The sequence below is a fragment of the Amblyomma maculatum genome, chromosome 7 (assembly GCF_055883805.1).
Source record: "Amblyomma maculatum isolate TAMU_Amacu chromosome 7, ASM5588380v1, whole genome shotgun sequence".
Taxonomy (NCBI): Eukaryota; Metazoa; Arthropoda; class Arachnida; order Ixodida; family Ixodidae; genus Amblyomma; species Amblyomma maculatum.
Window position 1 is genome coordinate 144,202,051 of NC_139350.1, and position 21,564 is coordinate 144,223,614.

Here is a 21,564-nt window from a genome sequence, read left to right on the forward strand (position 1 = left end):
TTCTGCTTATTACCAGACATTTCACTCGCTGCCACCTGCATTCGCCTCTGGTCACTCGCCTACAGCTGACGTCGATAGCCTCCTCCCCGTTGACGCTCGCCTTCAGCAATCCGCTGCCGAGTTAGCCCTGCACCGACGGATAACAGTTCGCCACAGGCCCTGAGGCAATAGCTGCGTTTCCGTCGACATTTGAAAGTCCTCCTCCATCGCCTCCCAATGTGTCGAAAAAGTTGCTACAGAAGTCCGTCTTTATGCCGGTGCCACGCTATTTCCGTTGATGTCACCAGTCTTTACCGTTCATTGCGTAGAGTGACAACTCCCCTGTCTAGCGCTTCTTTACGTAGTGCGACAGCGCACTGAGTAAGGCCATTAGCCATGCGCACAGCTCATTTTCACTCCTTCCCTCCTGATCACTTTTTCTTTCGGCCAATTCTTCATATGTCCCAAACAGTTGCCGCCGATGGGACAGTGATTCGTCCCGCCATCGTACAACAGTAAGTACGCCTGTCGCGGCAAAACGTGAGCCTTTAGCCCAAGCGTGTCAGCTCAGATGAGCTAGGCACCAGCCCTATAGAAATCTTCTACCCACTGAATACGGTGTGTACCCGGTGGCCCTCGGGATCGAACTTGGTACTTCGCTAATGCGAGGCGGATGCTCTTCCACAAGGCCACCGCTTCGTTTAATGAGCAGCACCGGAAATCACACCAGCAGCGATGCGTATAGTAGTGCGAGTGGACAAAGTTCTGCCCTTATTTCTATGCCTCTTTTTTCCTAGTGCTTCCCATTGATATATTTTTCCATTGTGATTTCTTCCCTCTAGTTATTCTACTTAAATGTTATACGTGAAGTTCATTATATACGTGACGTTCAATATATACGTGTTATACGTGACGTTCAAGGCTGAATCTAGTTACTCTGTCACGGAAAAAGAGTGCTTAGCGATTATTTGGGCTCTTACTAAATTCCGCCCTTACCTCTATGGCCACCATTTTGACGTAGTGACGGACCACCATGCGTTTTGCTGGCTTTCCTCACTGAAAGATCCGTCCGGCAGACTGGCAAGATGGGCTCTTCGCCTTCAGGAATATGATGTCCGCGTTGTTTACCGCTCCGGCCGCAAGCATCAAGACGCCGATGCGCTTTCCCGCTGCCCCCTTACAGTTGAGGTCGCGAGCCTCTTCTTTTCCGACGTTTCCCTGCCATCGCTTCACATCAATGAGATGCCGTCAGCGCAGCGGCAAGATCCTTGGATAAATTCTCTCCTAGATTTTATCTCCAATCCTACAGCTGCTTCTCCATCGCGTGCTTTCCGCCGCCATGCTTCCCACTTCGCCATTCGTGATAACCTCCTCTACCGCCGCAACTACTGCGCAGATGGTCGCATGTGGTTGCTAGTTATTCTCCGGCAGCTACGTTCGCAAATTTGTGACTATTTTCACGCTGACCCACAATCCGGTCACGCGGGTGTCTTCAAGACATACACTCGTCTCCGCCTGCGTTACTACTGGCGGGGCATGTACCCCTTCGTACTCAAGTACGTCCGCTCATGCCTCACCTGTCAAAGTCGCAAGCCATCTCCTCAACGTTCCGCTGGAGAGTTGCTACCGTTGCCCAACCCAGCACGCCCTTTCGACCGCGTCGGCGTTGATTTGTATGGGCCGCTTCCATACACTGCAGCCGGCAACCGCTGGGCTATTGTAGCCGTTGATCATCTGACGAGGTATGCAGAAACCGCCGCACTTCCATCTGCCACAGCGTCTGAAGTAGCTTCCTTCATTTTGCAGCGATTTGTTCTTCGGCACGGCACACCTCGAGAGCTCCTGAGAGACAGAGGACGCGTTTCCTTGAGTGACGTTGTGAAAGCCTTGCTCACCAAGTGCAGCATTATTCATAGAACAACCTCCGCCTATCATCCCCAGACTAATGGCCTCACTGAGCGTTTCAATCGTACCCTTAGCGACATGCTCTCTATGTACGTCTCCTCTAACCACTCAAATTGGGACCTCGTCCTTCCGTATGACGCGTACGCTTACAATACCGCAAAGCAGTCTGCTACTGTCCTCTCACCTTTTTTCTCCTCTACTGCCGTCACCCCTCTGCTACAATCGACACCATACTCGCGTAACAGCCAGACATATCAGAGTATACTCCTGCGTCTCAAGCAGCCCAGCATACGGAAGACTGTGGACAAATTGCCCGCGCATTCACGGTTAACACCCAATACCGCCATAAATCCAACAATGACAACCAACACTCGACACCGGATATCTCGTCTGGCGCTCTTGTGTGGCTGTGGATACCTTCCAATGCTCCTGGACTGTCTTCAAAATTTCTTGCTAAATACCATGGCCCGTATCGAGTTCTGGAGCGCACCTCTCCGGTTAATTATGTGATGGAACCTCTTACGCCGTCTCATGATCTACGCCGGCGCGGACGCGAGATTGTTCACGTCCAGGGCCTTAAACCCTATTACGACCCTGCCGTCTTGCTCATGCCGTAAGTCGCCAGGATGTCTCCTCTTCGTCCCGCGGGTAATTGTGAACGGGGAGAAGTACACGAGGAACATTCTAGGCAGTGGCATCGTGATTGCTGCGCCTGTTGGACCTGACGGTGTTCGCTGTTGCTGTGCTCGCCGCTGATCTGCTCAGCCCTGCTGATCGAGTCCTGCTGATCTGATCAATAAACCCCCATCTTACAATTTTTTTTTTGCATTCACTAACGCTAGAATAAGGTCTGCTCAGATGTGTTTTCACCCTCCTGGTACTCTCTAGTCGTTTTATATTTGGGTTGAAATGTGTTTGTAATATTGCAGTGAGTTTTTCGTACTGTTAGAGGTTTGTTATTTTTCCGTGAATCATGCATGGGGGGGTCCAAACTTATAGGCCACATTTTATACGTTCCTCGTGTTTTTATGTGTGCTTCCTCTTAATAATGCCTTTTTGTCGTGTGAACTTTATTGCATGGTTCAAAGTTTCTCACATTTCCATCCAAATCGACCATCTGGAAAGAAGTATTTGAAATATTTCTTCATTTTTAAAACTATATCCTAGTCATTTGACGTCAACGGCTCCTTTTTTTCTTTGTGAAATCTTTAGAGCTCAAAGTTTACCACTTTTTTCTCTAGAATGCTAAGGCTTGTGACAAAAAAAATGCAGACATATTTTGCATGTGTTCTCTTAGTCAGTTTGTTGTAGTCAGTGTATACATGTACGCGAGCTTCCAGATGTCTTCATTTTCTCATAATAATACTTAGTTTAGTCTAGGAACAGTTTCATTAAATCATTGAGATGAGAAGCATTATTAACGATGCTTTATGTTCGCTTCAGTCTAGCTTCTTCTAATCTATTCATGTTGCGTTTCAGGTATTATTTCTTCCAGTTTAATTTGTACGCGTTTATATTTTATGATGTTTTTTTTTAAGATTTGGGACACCATTTTTAGAGGCTATAAAATATATAAAAGGTAAGGACCTATCTCCAAGTTACGATGCAGTGAACTTTTTACCTAGATTTTAATTGAGCTCCATAGAGTCTGTAAATGCGCGTTCCCCCGATCAAGACCCATCGCTAGCCCCTTAATTAGTTGTGTCGTAATCTCAAATGCGAAGGGACGAGCGACCTCGACCAGCCGCTGCATGTGCGGTCGGTAGGCTGATGGCACATGCCATATAGCTTGTATACCGACATCGGCGCCCGAGCGAAGCCTTCTCGCCGATGAGACTACGACATGACAAGCTTTTCTTTGTGCTTTCCTTGAAATACAAATAAGCAAGAAGAGACTACATTGCATACATTGACGCTTCGACCTCAACGTAAGAGAGAAAAACAAAATATGCAGCATTTCGGCATGCTCAGCTATGTCAGTTGATTAAGCATTTATTGCGAAGCTTTTCAACTATACCTAAATTGAGCAAGCAAATATAAATAACGGCGAATAAAACATATTGTTCTGCAGCCTTCTTTGTTTTTTTTTATTAGGAAGGAACATCTGTTGATCTTAAGGATTAGCACAAATTTTCAAGTTCTTTCTCTTTCAAGTGCGCCGTACTCTTTGAATTTTCTTGCTTTCCTTGACTGGAGAAAAAACAAAAAGGTTTTCTTTTAAGGTTTCCTGTTTTATCTCCGAGCCCTCCCATCTCTAGATGTAGCCGACGAGACACGAGACACGAGGACGCCGCCGGTAGGAGCCATGCCAGAGATGCCTCCGCAGGAATCAATAGATTTCAAAGGGCGACGATGTTCTCCTCTTGCCGTAGCGCCAGCTCGGCATCAGCGTATCCCGGTGCGTGCCTCCCAAGCCGAAACGCAGAGTCCTGTTCTCGTCACTCGCTAGAGGTGTCAGCAGTATCACTCTGTCGCTGCTATCTCTTCGCCGCGCAACGTTTCTATGAGCCCACGCACTACCTCCTGCGACCTCCGGATAACTTAACTGCTCTCTTCGCTCCTCCTCCAATGCACCCATGTGAGGTGGCAATCAGAGCGCCGGATCGGTGGCGGCGGATATCGATATGGGCACCGCCCAAGCCGAAACGCATAGCCGCCGCCATTCGCCACTGTAAACGGCCTGCCTAAAAGTTATCTAATTGTACATACATATGTGGCACGTAATATTCTTTACCTCAATCTATTGAAAAGCTGAAACAGCTTTTGAGCTGTGCTCAAATTTTGCATTAACAAGTAACGTAATCATCGGGAATTTTTTTTATTCAACCTATTCATATTATTTGGTCTTTTTTTTGTTTTGGAACTTATTACTCTGGTTAAAGGTAGGTGTATCATCCCCATGCGGGACGACAAGAATGGGTAGGCAGGTTGTCAGGAGAACAATGAACATCGTGTTTTATTCATCTCTGATATTTATACCAGGAGGGGGAAAGGGGTTAGTGTTATAAGAGGCAAGGGCAAAACACGTGGCTACGTAGCACACAAGATAGCTGGCGTGCCTCTATCTAATTTGATACATCCTCCTCGACAGCTGTTCACCATCAAGCTCCATAACGCTAGCTTGTCTGCTGGAAAGGCTGGTCGTAATCCAAACGTTCTGGTGGTCGCGTTTATCGTGTTGTCCTTCGTGTGGGCTGGACCGATGACTGAGCGGTCGTCGAGTGGAGGTTGCCCCGTCCCTTTCGGCTGAAGCAATGGCTGTTGCGCTGCCGTCGGTCGAAACGCTGTGGCGGTTGACTCCGCCGCTTGTGGCGAGGCATTGTACCCGTCCGTAACTTCATCGTCTGATGAGTTTTAGATCAACTTGTTCTTTCGTAGCCAAATGGTGCCGATGATTGCGGCTAAGAAGGTATCGTGCTCTGTGCGCACGCGAAAGGCCCGTGGCCCGGCCGAACCAACTACTTCGGCTTTCCGCGACCAAGTCTTTTCATTCAGACGAGCCACATCATTTTGGCTGATGGGAGGTAGAGCCTGCTCGTTCTGGGCCACCTGTCGGTGCTTCTTGACCGCAGGGGGTTGAAGTCTGGCACTGGTGGTGCAGCCGCCTTCCCTGCAGCAGCCTTCCCTGCAGCAGCTCGCCTAAAGAACGGCCATCTTCCGTAAGGCTTGCCCGTATTTCAGTATACCCAGTCAAAATCTCTTGCAACTTGCGTTTTCTTTAAGATGAGCTTCACGATTTGTACTCCCTTTTTCGCGAGCCAGTTATATGGCGGGTATATCGAACTTGATGTCACATGTTTGAAGTCGTAAAGCTGCGCAGAACGGGCTCACTCGTGACTGCTAAACTGAGGCCGTTATCTGAGCAGACCTCGGCTGGGATACCGTACCTTGAAAATATCACACCCAACCTATCGATGACCTAAATGGATGTTGTGTCGGGAAGCCGTTCTGCGTCGGGGAAATTGTACATTGATTCATACGCGCACACAATGTCTCCCGGAGTATTCGAAGATATCGACACCCACTCGGTGGCAAACATAAACAATGTGTAATAGATCAAGCCTTCACGAATCATCCAAGAACCACTCACTAGGACAGACCAGCGGCTTAGCAAGGTACTTATTTACAGGTGCATATCGGCCTCGCCAGCGGATAATAAATTACCATGCTCTAGCTTGCATTACCCACCAAATTTTAACTTTCCGTAGGACTGAACCACACTGTGCAGCGAGTGAAGCGCGCTAACGCCATCTCGGCGCGTGTCACCAATGCTAGCACACGATGGGCTGCTCAGTAAATAAAGTGCTTCCGAGTTCTTGCAGACGACACGAAACGCCATAGGTCGCTGTGCGTCTGCGGCACTTCGCTTCGATACGCGGCGGATGCTCTGACGCCTCGCGGATAGCGGTCACGCTGAGCAGTGTTCGAACATATTTTGGACGGCCCTGTACATCATCTATGAACATCAGCTAGGGCCTGGAAGGCCATCAAGAACTTCTTTGAGGGCCTTCTGAACCACCTTTCTAACTAATGACATGCCTAAAAGAAGTCGAGACAAGGGTAACGGTCGAAGGGAGTGAAAAATGTGCATATCTGGGAAAATGGTTCGCCTCGTGGTATTTATTAAAATCAAGATGCGAGAAGAACTTTGCGCCTGCCAAGTCTGCTTCAATGTGCCATCGGCAAGGCATTTGGTGATATTCCCTCTTCAAGTTTTCATTTATGCGTCTCGAGTCCATTTTGGGTCACACTTGGGTACTCTCGGGTCGTTCCTCCTGGCTGTAACAGCATTCAGTTCCTGTTTCTTGCATAAATTACCCAAGAGTTCGTTTTCACGAGCTGAGGTCTACGGCGCATTGCATAAGGACACCATCTTTCCTAAGGTCAGATTTTATCCCTGAGCATCTTGTCTCGAAGTTTCGGAGAATTGGTTCCTAACACCACTTGGTCGCGAATCATGAGGTTCCGAACACCACTTGGTAGCAAACCATGTCGTCTACCATGCCCTCCAAGTTGCTGTGCTGCATGTGTCTATTTAGGGCCCACAAGAACTCCTCGAACGATTCCCCGTCCCCCGGACGCTGTGAAGTGAAGACATACCTTTCATGAATTTCATTTTGTTGCTCTACGCAGTAGTCTTCACAGTTTGCTATCAAGGTGGCGTAGTCTTCTTTGTTTTCTTCCTCTGCGAACCCGACGTTGAACACTTCCAAGGCTTCCTCTCCTGCCACGCCGAGAATAGGGCCATTTTTGTCGCCTCCGATCTTGGCTTGTCGGTGCACGCTGTGGCTTGAAGAAAACATTCTTTAGTGGAAACGGCTTCCCGTTTCTTCTTCCATCAGCTGTCAAAAGTAATGGATCAGGCGGCCTTAGGTGCTCCATGGTGCCTGTCCTCAGTTTCGGCTGGCCCTGGAACTATCGTTTCCTATCTGGTTGACTGCATCCCACTTCAGAAATCATTTATTATTCCTATGCGGGACGACATCGGTATTCAGGGCGTCAGGAGAACAATGAATATCGTCTTTTATTCAGCGCTCATATTTACAGCTTAAGGTGGAAAGGGGTTAGTGTTAAGCACAAAACACGTGGCGACGTAGCACACACAAATATGTGGCGTGCCTCGATCTGATATGATACAGCAGGCTGAGAAGACATTTAGCGTCAATTAGAATATTTCCTATCTGTTTTCCCGTGTGCCGTAAGATTAGCCAAGAGGCCATTTCGAATTTGATGCCAGTTGCTGATTAGTCTCCAGGTCGATGACATCACAGTCCTGCTTGATCAATCTCGAAATTTTGCGAAATAAACAGTCGGCCCACAACGCCGGCTTCTGGGCTTATGCAACGTGTAAAGCATTCAGGAATAATTTACAGAACATATGTGACAACATTCATGTCAACACCATAAAGGTGGACGAGCAAGTACGCTTTAGTGCAGTAAGAAGAAAAGCTATGTAACGGTTTGAGAGTGACTATGCAAATACGAGACCAAGCCTTGAAATGGTATATACAGCCGGAGTGGTCACATTGAGTGGTTTTCAGTGAAAGCAGAAATATAGAACAAGACGCGCAAAGTGATGAGATATTATCAGTGTTATTCACTCGCAATGATGTCGACAAAAATTCTGTCCTTTTAGACACCTTGCCCTGCAGGGTTTCCCACACTTCTTCCGGCCTTGGCATATTCGCCGAGACGAGTTTCTCGTCGCCGACGGAGCTGATCTAACAGCGAAAGAACAGAGAGAGACAAGCCACAACATCATGCACAGTTATCGTACATAACAAAAAAATTGGAATATGCAAATTAGAATGGCGAAAGGGAATTATAGGGGGAGAAATTAAAACAAAAACTGGGGCAATAAAGTTGACCCTAATTTTCGACCTTTACTGACCTCATAACTGCGGAAGCGCCGTCGCCCCGGCGAGAACTCATGAAGACTGGCGAGAATATCTTTCGCACCACGCCCCCGGTCTCCTGAAGAGTAAAATACAAAAAAAAAACAGAGAGGAAAAATTCAGTTTTTTAGTGATGCGCTTTTGCAGTTAAGGATACCACAACATCGATCATCTTTCAGAACAAACGGGAATTTGAAACAAATTTAGCAAAGTAGGAATAATAATTGCGACTTCAGTGCGATATTTTTAGCAAAATATAAATTATGCTAAGGCTATCAGCATGCTATCATTACCGCAGAGAAATCGATTCGAATCAGTACGCTCGCTGGGGGAAGCACTGCGATAGAGCACGACTTCTAGGATACAACTATTAGTGTGCGACGACTGACGTTGTTTTAATATTAACAAAATATTTCAGTATATATACCCCTAATAGCTGATGCCAGGGGACTTGTGCGGTTGCAAAGAAGGGTGCACTATTTCTAATGGTGACATGTGATCACAGAATGCTGACAGATATTCGTGCAAATATCGACTACTTTAAAAAAATCAAATTTACAAAAGTATGAACCGTCAGCTATTTAAATGGGTTCTAGTATGAAATAGTACTTTGATGGCAGCACATATTGATTGAACAGCATTTGGTATGACTGTTTTGAGTTTTGAGAAAACTGCTGAAGTAGGTCAAGTCATTTCCAAAATGGAAAAGCGAATGAGCTTGCCATTTCAGGAGTAAGCAGGGAGGATACGGGGGCGACAGCCATCGAACCTGACGTTGCTTGAACTGTTTCTGGCAAACCACAGCCGTCCAGTGGCGTGGGCAACCAGGAAGACGGGTCACCACCACATTCACCTTCCTCCCTGATGCTGACCAGCCTCTTCAATTCTGCGCATTCGCAACAGTTGCCCCCTTTCGCCACAGGTTAGAGGCATCACTTGATTGGGGTGACTTGATTATGAACTGTGGTGAACTAAGAAGGGCAATGAAAGCGGAAAGATCTGAGAAATGTTCCCAAAGTGATTGATGAACGTAGACGTCTTTAAGGTGCTTTTTCTACTCCCATTAAGCTACTATATGCGTGCAGCAGGTGTCTGCAAGAAGTAAGGTCCTAACTGCCTCTCTTTAGGTGAACGTAGGCTTGGGATGGAGGTGTGCTTTACGAAGCAAGAAAACATTGAATAAAAATAAATCAAATGTAATACCACTAAAGTCAATGTTCAAGGACAGAGAGCACCACCAATTACGTCTTACATGAGGCCCCAAAGTTTCAGCACAAGGTGTCTATGTTTCAACATTCACAAAACAAATAGGTTTGACCTCTAAAGAAATAGCAAGGGCTCATTTGTAATGGTTCTGGCCAAAGTTGAAAGAGCATACATGTATAAACCAGCTAAAGAAAACTATTCTTTTATAAAACGATGGCGCAACATCTCTAAAATTTTGGTTTAGAAATTGTCAGCATGTAGATTGCATGACTAGAAAAAGGATGATGAATAGCAACGGCAGATTCGACTGTGCGTTTGTTTTAAGCCACTCTGCGTTGCCTTGGCACCTTTGCATATAAAGAACAGCGCGCAAGCGTCCGAATAGGGTTGAAGGCGCACCTTTCGTGCCAGTATCCTTGAAAGGGAATGTCTCGTCAGACCCAGCTTAACTGGGCCACTTCAATGGCCCCAGAAAGGTCTTGCGGCGTGCATAGGGAATATGCGTTGCTCAGGCTGGGCTTAAATTATTCTACTTGAACACTGCTGCCCTAAGCCTCATTGGAAGCTGTCAAGGTGAGACCATATCATCAAGCCATTGCTGGAAACCGATTCGCTCATAACGTTCATTGCATAGAATCACTTGTTATTCGCCTTCACTTGGTGCAGTCTCATGCCTATACACAAGCGTCAGCCCCTGGCTTCAATAGAGATGCTGCAGCAATGGCGATATCAATGAGTTTCCTGGTGCAGGCGAAATCCTGGCTGTCTGCTTTGAATTGTGGTGCGCTTGCTGTGTTTTAGAGCATGCTTCCCAATATTCCACCAAGCAGTTGTGCAGTCGGTTGCGCCAGAGGCACAAAAAATAAACCAAGCCCTATTTTCAAAATTTTCTTTTTTTGCAGTTGAAGCGAGGTGAAAGGGGAAAAGATGCGGCGCGGAGCGTGACAAAGGACCCTTGGGTGACGGATCTCGTTTGCGGTTAAAGTGCTAAAGGGCGTTGCATTAAAATGTGATGAGTTTGTTTGTGGCTCTTATTCAGCGCTGCGAAGAATAGCGGCAGAACAAAGGCTTGAAGATTGTTCACGTTCTTTTTTTTGTGAAAATTTAGAGGCGATACTTCGTGTGTGCATGCGTGATATTTTACGTCGATCGGAGAGAAGTCGCGCTGTCAGATGTCATTCACCTGCGCTACCGTAAGAGCACTGCAACAACTCTTTCCGCACGGAAAAGGAGACAAAAGCTACTGCTAGTTACCTTGAGCAGTCACATCGAACCACCCAGCCCGATGTCTCCGAAAGAGCACCGTACTTGTCAAGCAGCAGGCTTTTCCCTATTTGCACTTGCACGAGTTTTAACAAATTACTTTGTCATCATCCGTCCTGGAAAGCGTGTAAACGTAGCTGGGATCTCCACATAGTCTCTCAGTGTTGTTTCCATGATTACTTGAATTTTATTTATGAAGGTCATCAAGAACCTGATGCCTACACAGAACGTCTACGTGGCAAGCGCTTTAATTTATAAGGATAAAAGGTATTTATGGATAATAGAGTTTAAGGTTTTAAAGTTAAATCGGCTACAGGGGATGCAAAATAAGCAGAATAAAATGGCGCGCCAAAAGAAACTTTCAACGTATAAAAACCATCTAAGCACAGTGAGCGTAATATTTCGCTCTAAGCTCGAGGGAAGCGTTTTCATTTGCGCTTTTTCAGCCTTCCCAAGAATACAAGAGAGTACAAACGAACGCATTCTTACGGAGTTCCATGCATGTACATGACAATAGTCACCTTGACCAGTACCTAGCGGAAACGTCTTTTTCATCAAGCAGAATAGAACAAGCTGGCAGCGTAATCGGCGAAAACACAAAAAATAAGAAGTCGAGCTCTTATCGAAAAAAACTGTATAGCAGAAGTTTCGTTAACCTACTACGTTTAGTTCAGAGTGAAGGTGCTTGCAGACGCTTAAAATCCATCAAATGGTTTCTCCTCTGAAAAACAAAAAGGTTCCAGTTGTGCATGGGGTTGTCCAACTCCTTATATCGCTTAGTAATCGGACCAGAAGTCGAGTGTAGACGATTAGTATTTATCATACCTTGGGCTCTATCTTTTTCGTTTAATTTATTCAGTCAACCTACAGACACCTACCGTAACCGCGCTGTTAATGAAATGGAGAATGAAGCTGATGCAACACTTTCCCAGGTAACTGCGTCTGAGAAATTCGCTTAAGAACTGCAGAACTGTTGTCCATGCAGAAAAATGAAGCCTTACATAGCGCATGAGACGCGTATTCTTTAAAATGTTCGCATGCGCAAGCTGGTTTCGAAACAGAGTCGATTGGCGCAGTCTATAGGACACTACGGTTCTTCACCACCACTTCGCGCCTGTCGCAGCGACACCATTGTTTACAAACATGACTCCTGCCTACGAGGTTAGCATGGCTCGCGGAAAAACATTAAAGGTGCGCCCAAAAGTGATTGCATTTCTCGCTGTGTGGTGCGCAACCGACACGGTGCAACCGACACCGCAATCTTGAGCGCAGGTTACCTACACGATAGGAGCCTTAATTGAACGCCCATCTCGAGGCAGGTGCGAATAAATTTTGGTTTAGTTATGACTGCAATCATTGCGCGTTTAAAAGCTTCCATGTATGACCTCTTATGGTGACTTTTTCAGGAGAAGCCATCCAAATAACTGTCAAACGCTCCCACAATAGATTTCAGATTCAACACCCCTAGTACTTCGGACACTCGACTTCTCCGCCCAAGGATATCGGATCGGATCCTAGCCGCGGCAGCCGCATATCGAAGCTGCAGAAAAGCAAAGCGCCTGTGTACTCTACGATCTCGGTCAAGTTAAAGAATCTTACGTGGTAGAAGTTTCCTGTACCATCCACTACGGCGTTTCTCTTAGCCTGAAGCGCTTTGGGATGTTACACCTGGTAATAAAACCAAAGCTAATATTCGATAATAAAAATAAGCCTAGATTTCAGCTCCGCCCTTGAAAGTATAGAATATGAAGCGACATCATAGCGTTAAAAACTCCCCTCTGCGGCTCTCCTTACGGATACTCGTTGACGTATATGCAATTTGCTGCTGCTGGCTCATTCCATTCCTTAGTTTCACCATTCATTATCTGATACTCGCCAGATTACAGTCGTGAGATACCGTGGATACAAAGCCCCCTTTTAGCGAAACTGTAAAAACGTGCATGCTTGGCCTACTCGTATATAGTGCGTCTGAATTTAGAACCAAGGGTCAAGGAGGCGGCCGAGTTCCATCTCGCCATACCACCTGGAAGGAACCACTTGACAATCTGATGTGCAGTCGTGACGTGGTTGTAAATCCTGTCGCCCAATCAATTCCCGCTCGTGTTATCCTATCGAGTACCATCTAATTACAACGCTTGATCTTCTACAGAATAAGCCTTTAACACTAAAAGGAAGAACACCAAACCTGCATTCCTCCGGAGCATTTTATGCTTTTATTCCCCTTGTATAGTCGACTTGTTTAGTTAGCTTTGCAGGGTTTAACGTCCGAAAGCATTCAGGCTTTGAGGGATACCGTAGTGAAGGCCACCGGAAATTTGGTCCATGTGGGGTTCTTTAACGCGCACTGACGTCGCGCAACGCACGGGAGCATTGCTTTTCGCCTCCATCGATAAGCAGCCGCCGCGGCCGGGATTATATCCCGCATCCTTGGGTGCAGCCCTCCAGCGCACTAACCAGAGCGCCCCAGCGCCAGGGGTCCTCTGTATAATGGAATCACAACGTATTGCTTTAATCTACTTCAAGTGCAAACGCATGTTTCCCAATTCGATATCCATGTTTACAAAGGAAGAACAAAGCTGCAATTCGGTGACCGCTCTCTGTCAATCTCGCAAAAAAATACATACCACAATGGTCTTAGTCATGCGCATGTTGTTAACAGAGCAATATGTAATCACTCGGGCAAGCAAAATGCATAAATAATGTGCTACTAGATAATTTGCAAAATAGACTCACTTTAACTACAACCAGAAATTTATCAGAACTCAGGCTTCACTTTTGTGAGCATGAACGGCATCAAAAATGCTGCCCTATAATAAGTAAGGGTTGCCCATATTTGAATCTCGAAAGAGTTTTCGAACAGTTCTCCATTTTCTCTCCCATTCTCACCACATTTTCAATATTCGAATCGTTCAAACTGTAAAAGCGGTAAAGGTCGCCGCAGAACACTTGTGTGTCAGAAAACTAAGAATTGGATCGACTGACATTATCATTGCGTTCTGCTACGAGACAGCAAGGTACAGTCTACCGCTTGCTGTGCATCTGATTAGCGGCGATCATAAGAGGTGCGGCGCGCAGAGATAAGAGGAGATAAGAGGTGCGGCGCGCAGGTAAACGGCATCCTTGCAGAGGATATCGGAAGCAGCGAAGTTGGGACCCGCTTGAGCTTCCGGTATTGTTCCGCGGCGATCGCTATCATCGTTTTCTGTATTCGTGAATTAAAATGTAGAAAATGCGTACATTGGCCTTAAATCTAGCCCGAGAGCTTGCCACCTAATGGCCTCATTTTGTGCCCGCGGCTTGTTTTGCAACAGCGTTTCAGTCGATAACCAGACATGAATAATTACAATCTTTAAGCTAAAGGAAAAGTGAGCTAAATAGATTCAGGAACGCTGCGCTTTTGGTGATATTCCCCAGAAGCTGCTTTATCTACAAGCACCTGTAGGGAGCGTAGGAAAAAGATCCCATCTGCGCTACAGGCCAGGATGCCTAGGTGTATGACCCTTCTCGTTGCGTGTTTGTAATCTTGACCAGCGCTTCAGTTGCCTTTTCGATAACCGATCGCGAACGTCATCCACTTAGTAAAGAGTCATCTTCATATACCTCACGTCACTGTATAAATGCAGTGCTACTAAGCAGCATTCATCAATCTTAATAGTAATAGAGATCAATTCAAACTGTGAAAACAGTGGTATAATTTTTCCATTCAATGCTGCATTATCCTATATATTGTAAACAAGACAATTTATTTGCTTCTGTTTGGATTGGTTTCTCTTGGCTTGATTAACGGAGGTTAATATCTCAAAATGACCCAGCCTGTGAGGGAGACTGTAGTGGAGGGCATCATATAAATCCCCTACCTGTGGTTATTTCACGGGCAATGACATCGCACAGCACACCACCGCACACTGGCGTCTTGTTTTTCGCCTCTATCGAAACGCGCCTGTCACGCTCAGCATCTTACTGAGCCCTGGGGCGCAATGTATTCTTCTGGAGAACAAAATTTAACTAAGGGTATTTTTTTAGCAGTAGGCATTACAGGCGTACTAAGTTATCATTATTCGGGTTGAAAAATATTTTTTTACACTAAATAGTTTTTTTTAAGGCTTGGCTTTGTGAGAAAGAATTCGCATTTAGTTTGAGCGAGTTGTATTTTATTCGAAACTAATCCAAGTTATTGGATTTGATTCGTAACCAATGCTTATTACTGGTGTTGAAGCGGTTCGCAAATGTAAATTTGGTTGGTTGGTTTGGTTGGTTTGTGGGGTTTAACGTCCCAAAGCAACTTAGGCTATGAGAGACGCCGTAGTGGAAGACTCCGGAAATTTCGACCACCTGGGGTTCTTTAACGTGCACTGACATCGCACAGCACACGGGCGCCTTGCTTTTCGCCTCCATCGAAAAGCTGCCGCCGAGGCCGGGATTCGATCTCGCGTACTTAGGAACAGTAGTAGAGCGCCGTAACCACTGCGCCACCCCGGCGGGGCTGTAAATTTGATATTCACGCATCTCTAATTATAAAACCTCAAATCTCTACTCCATTTGTAAATACCCGACCCGTATTCAATTCTTATAATGTATTCAGTCCCTTGTCGAAATTATTGGTAATTCCCATGGCAGGCTAAACTGAATGAGAATGAGGAAGTGCTGTTGAATTTCAGGCATTGTCAGAAGTTCTAACATTGTGATTGTATTCGAAAGAGTAGCTGCTTCTCTTACCTAAATATAGGCATGTGTTCAAGAGAGTACGTTCAAAGAAAGATTTCTGAGGCACAATGTGCATTTAGCCTAAATGACAAAGCACCCATAAAAGAAAGAAAAAGATCCAAGAAGGCCACTCAAGTCGAGAACATAACGGCAACATGTATCAATATCGACAGAAAGGACGCAAACAGTACAAGCTGTATTGTCCAGTTATGAGCAAATAGAAGAGCAAATATTGCATTAAACAAAAATATGGACACAGGCTGAAACTTGACCCAGCAGGGCAAATAGCTCAAACAGAGCGCGAGGACACCGACTACTTTGCGCCCTTTCTCGGCCAATGAACAGTACGTCGCTGTGAGTACATAATATAAGCCCCACGATTCTCGCCGAGCATGCGTGGGGGGGGGGGGGGGGGGGGCAGGTTTGTGCCGTTCCATAATGATGAGTATGTAGCTACTATCAATTTCCCCTCGCGCAGTTGCGGGGCTTACTGCTTGCACGGAGCAATGCAAGAAAAGAGAAAAACCTTACATTCCGCTACGCTCTCGACTGAACGAGAAAAGTGGATGCAAAAACTGTTGTTTAAGAGATGGCCTCGATTCCAGATAACTTACTTGAGTCAAAGCAATCAACAGGAGTCACTTCTGGACCCGCCGCCACAGTGCCGTTTCCAGCTGATTCGTCATCGCCACATTGTAAAATGCAACTGCAATAAGAAGGGAAAAAAGCGCAATAAAAAAATGGCGTCAAACGTTTTTGATTTTTTTTTTACCACAGTCATTGCGGATGTTACAATTCTTCAGGTTCATTACAAAGGAGGTAATAAATTCAGTAGATATTGGTACACTTGCCTCGAAGAAGCAAAGCCTTTTGAGTCACTCAGCTGGCCACGGTGAGGCGATGTTTCCCTTATGGGGTACCCAGAACGCCTCCGCCGGCCTACGGATCCCAATGCAGGCTCAGCAAACTTACCTGCTGAGCATATGACACCGCCTCATTTTCAGTGAACACAGAACGAATTTCGTACAAATAAAACTTCCCCTTACACTTCATTCGCACTTCAAAAATGTAGTGGATGTTTTGAATAAACATTAAATTTATAGCACAGTTTTTATCTTGTTGAAATATGCTTACGCCGAACAGAAACATGCCCACTCGCCCAGGCGCTACTAGAGATGAGGAGAACCCGGCACAGTGGCGGCACCGGCAGCTGTCATGTTGGCGCCTTCTTTATGGCAATAAAAATCTAGGAAAGGATTGAGTGTCTGTTTCAGGGGTGCTGAGTGAGGAAATGTAGGACAGGGTCTAACTGCACACATTTGGAATTACGTTTATTGAAATATTTGATCTCAGCATATCACAAAACTAAAATACCTCTAGACGTTCAAATTTCGAAGTACCGAGTAGCTTATTTGCCGGCCAATATCCGCTACTATATTTTTTCAAGCGTTTCCTTTCTCTGTTGAGAAGCAGTATCACCGAAGGGTCATTTTACCTCAGGAGTTCCCAAGCTGGAGATGGGCACTCAACCCCCTTCGGGTTCCTTGGAGGGCTTCTTAGATTTCTCGAGCATGTAAATATATGCATGCCTCCCTCCCACCCTTCCTCTTACTTTTCTTTCAAGACTGTTCGCAGTCGCAGGCACACCATTAGTATTGATAGTAATATTAAGAACAAGACCAAAAGTATTAGTAGTCTGAATAATACATACATAAAAGAATGACTGCCGACATTTTTGGGGAGCTATGCGTCTGCGTGGTTTTCCTGGGAATGGGAGACAGAAATGGCAGCCAAGAAACGCATGATTACCTTGATATGAACCCTTTTTAGAGCAACTGTTCTTTATAGGACGCTGTAAAGATCGAGAACACGTGTTCTTCTTTATAGATCTAGAGGGTACTCTCACTGTTGCGACAGACTTCACTCTCTCTGTAAAGATAGTTATAATCACTTCATAATAGCTCCCAACGACGGTGCTGATTTTAAACAGGCAATGCTTAGAAGAAACAAAAGGGGGGGGGGGTGAGAGGGGGAGCGAAAAGCAAAAGCGAACATCCGCTTAAAGGCCGGCAAATTCAATCATCTGCAGCGCTACTGGCCATGAAGCGAAATGTCCCGTTACTTTGCAACGATATTTTCTTGGTGTATTCTATGTTTCACCGTGAATCACTGAAGGTATGGTCATCGGCAAAATACATTAAGCAGAACTTGCGCACAAACCTAATCCGCACAGTCCAAGCAGAATGGCGAACAGCCCGAGCACAAATCTGCAACCCTCGCGGAATTCTGTAATTGTCACGGTGAGGAGCTTTGATGCCTTCCGCGCAATAGCCGATAGATGATCCCCGCAGAATAGTACGCACCGAAACAGCACGTCACCTGAAAAAGGAATCAGGGAATTCTGACTGTAGGCGGCATTAAAATTCGCCACACGTTTCGAGAACGCCACATACAGATATTCGGAAGAGCTGGATCAAGCCGATGAAGGTGGTCATTGCAGCACACATCTTAAGCGCTTCGTACTCTTCGACGGTATAGCTTTGCAGATTCAGAAAAAAGCTACATATCGCGCAGTGTAGCCCGCTTTGAAAAGACGTGGCTTCAAATGGCCCTCAAGCACAAGCACTAGTGCAGAAAAGAATGATGGAGAGGAAAGGCTTTCCGAGATTTTCTAACTTCGTTTCTCGGTGCCGTCACCATCTGATGGGAAAAATGGGTGAGTGTGAAAGTTACGGCAGCAAGTACGTAACCCAAGTTTCAACTCTGTCGATCGCTGAATGCTGGAAATGCATTCTTTCAAACGTTTTGCGCATTGATATCTGTGGGACTAGCCACTAGTCTGCCTGTGCCATCTAGGATAGTATTCAAACCTTGCGCTCGTCCTGTCGTTGCCTCTGTTTTTTTTTGTTGTCTTTTTTGCGCATAGCCTTAATGGCATTACATGATTCAAGCCAACTAGCCCGACAACAACTCTTGTTGATATTCAAACCTTGTTTATTTGGAGAAGTGTGTGATACGCCTGTTCCTCCAAAACGTCGAGTTGCGATCTAGATCTGCTTTTGAATATATTAACGCGGCACATTTAAATACCTAGTACGCAGAAAATTGGCGTAGGCGACTTGGCATTCTCGACAAGGCTTTATTCTCGAGTGTGGTTCTCGTTAGCGCAGCCGCAGTAGAAAAACAAAATAACGCAAATATATGTCCTTTCAAATGAGATGTGTCTCTACCTACCGGCGGATTACACGGATTGTTCATGCGGTTGTGTTAACCTCTCAATTGTTATGAGCAGGATATTTATCACGCACCTGCCTGACGCTATATTATAAAGCGCGGTACAAAGAAAACTACTCATCGGTTATTTTAATGTCCCATTGGGGATGGAACTGTATACCGAGACCAAGAATATTTGGAGAATTTATTAAACCTGCATGACAAACACTAACTACAGCTTTACTGCCTTAATGCTGGGACCTCTTCTAAAGATCTGTAAATTGCACTTTTTCGAAATGGATTGAGCAAGAATAAGGGGAGATTCGCAACGGAATCTAATATGAATCGAAACGATCGTTTGTTACGGCGCGAATAATGAACAGCGAATGCCCAAAAGCGAAATATGCAGATGGCCTCGCTATATGTCATCAAATTAAGGAGGCGTAATACACTCAGAATGGTTTTCGAAAATTGGCTGTAAGGCATTTGTAATAAAAGCTATGAAATCGAACAACAGCCTAATACTAGGGTGCACCATCGTCTACAGCTCAATACGAAACAGAGTTGACCTGGTATGTTTGTTTCTGCGATTACGCATTTTACAATCTCCTCTGCGCATTGCCAGGAAATGTTGCATGAGAGGAGAAATTGCACATCACTAAGGTACGAATAAATGTATGCGTTTGGAACAAAAGATACGTTTACATTCTTTTTTTTTATTGAGATATAAAATTGCCACCTATGAAGGTTTCTGTATGGCCATAAAATTGGAAGCGAAGTTATTGCGTTCATTCTATTTCCAGCCACGTAAAATAAATTGAAATCCGAGATAAATATTGCATGCTTGAGCTTTTCTTGTTCCCGAAAAAAAAATGGATAAATACCTCTCAGAATGATACTTTGAGCACACAAAGAGGGCGATAAAACCTCGGAAAACTCCTTACGTTTCGCTCGACATGATCACAAAAAAATGCATCATAAAAAGCATTTTTAAATACAAGATAATTAAAGTGCAATACATTTTCTGAACGATGAGAATATGCTGTATCAGAAGGTAGCAAAGCCTATTCGTTTTGACAAAGTGAAGTACAGGTTCATTACGCAAAGCGATGGGCAATTTGCAGTCCTAATAATAAATATGTTGTGCGCAGAGGATAATGTCCTTCTGCTGATAATGACGACCGCTAACAGTGGTTCTCAGATGGCGAGAGTGGTGACCATCAGAGCCTTGACCTCCATTATGTCAGGTATACAGTACAAGGCTGGCTGAAGCTGGCAGAACCCAGTCGTGTCACCCAGACTGGAAGGACAAAAAGTCATATGATGAAAGAAGACATGCGTATAAAGCGCGCTGCGCCGCTAAACCATGCTTGTTGTGAAGTCGCTGAAATAACTGCGGCGTGCCGTATTAAAAATTCCGACTGCATTATTCAAAGAGTTTTGTGAAACTTTACAAAGAATTCTATTCGTAACTTATATTTTGGAACTTGCACTACTTGACTGGATCACCGAGTCGAAAAGAAGCATATTGGATTCACAAATGCATAAAAAATTTCGAACAATAACATATCCCGACCTCTGTCATACTATGCAGGAATAAACGTTAAATGAAGAAATATAATCAAGTCAAAACCAACCTGTCTTTCGCAGGTACTTTACCATGCTGTTCTGCTTGTCGATGATGTCTTCCCTCACACAATTGATGAACTGAATCACGTAATATATAGCCCTTGTGCTGATCTTCTCAAGACTTTTTAGAAAATCAAAGAATCTGTCTGCTGAAGCCCCTTCGTGGACTTTATCTGAAATGCAAATACATCAAAGGCAGAAGCACATGAATAAATGCTTCGCGGGTAGCCAGTATACATCGCCAATATAGGCCACATGCCTGAAACCTCCGGTACTTAATTGAATAGCCCTGTACAAATGTCTCTAATTGCAACGCTTTTGCTTACAAAGCTTTTACTCCAGGTCCTACCTACGGGAACGGTTTCTGTGGTGAGTTAGAAATGTGGATATGACATTTTTAGCATGCATGGCATTTCCTGAGAGCAACACTGCGAGATGCAAAATAAAAGGTGCGATGTGAAATGCCCAGATACGTCACCGGAGAGGATACAAAATAAAATCTCCTTTTTACATCCTTATAACATTAACATGTGCATGTACGTTGAAATGAGCCGTCGGAAAACAACAATATCCATGTTTCTGAACGCAACGAGACTAGTTCAAGGGGAAAGGAGCTATACGAAAAGAATACCTAGTACTTCAAGCAAATTCTTAAGATAACCGTGCATGTATAGCTGACTGCTCTTTCAGCAATTCCGGTAATCTCCCCAGCCATGCTGCTCGCAGACAACTATCCCTATTGTTGCGATATCAGAAAAGAAAGGTCAACGCATTAGGAGTGAAACCAAAAAGACGCTGTATTTTTTTAGTACAGATAAGCGAATGCAAGGTGAAAATTTCAGTGACTATTGAGGTGGGGAAGCCGGCTTGCCAGACGGAGTGTTTATCATATGTGGGGACGCGTATGTGTATAAAGTTGCGCTCCACTCATTGTGCGCCAGGGGCATGAGTTGAAAAGAATCCCTTTTCCTGACCGTTTTGAAGTTAGCAGATAGAGCAACAAACAGGTAATGGGGTCGCGGTGTGCGCACGTCGACGGCTACGTCCTCAGATTATCATACGTGTTTTAGCAGCTGTACATTTGTAACTGCATTGCTTACAGTCTAATGGATGTGTTATTAGGATACATTTACCCTCACTGGATTCTGAAGAGGAGTGCACAGTAGGGGCAGACAGAGCACCTGGGAAACCCACGCCTCGCAGCACAGGGGTGGTCCGACACCTGCATGTGCAGCCTGCATCCAGAAGAAGAAAAACAGCAGTGGCACTC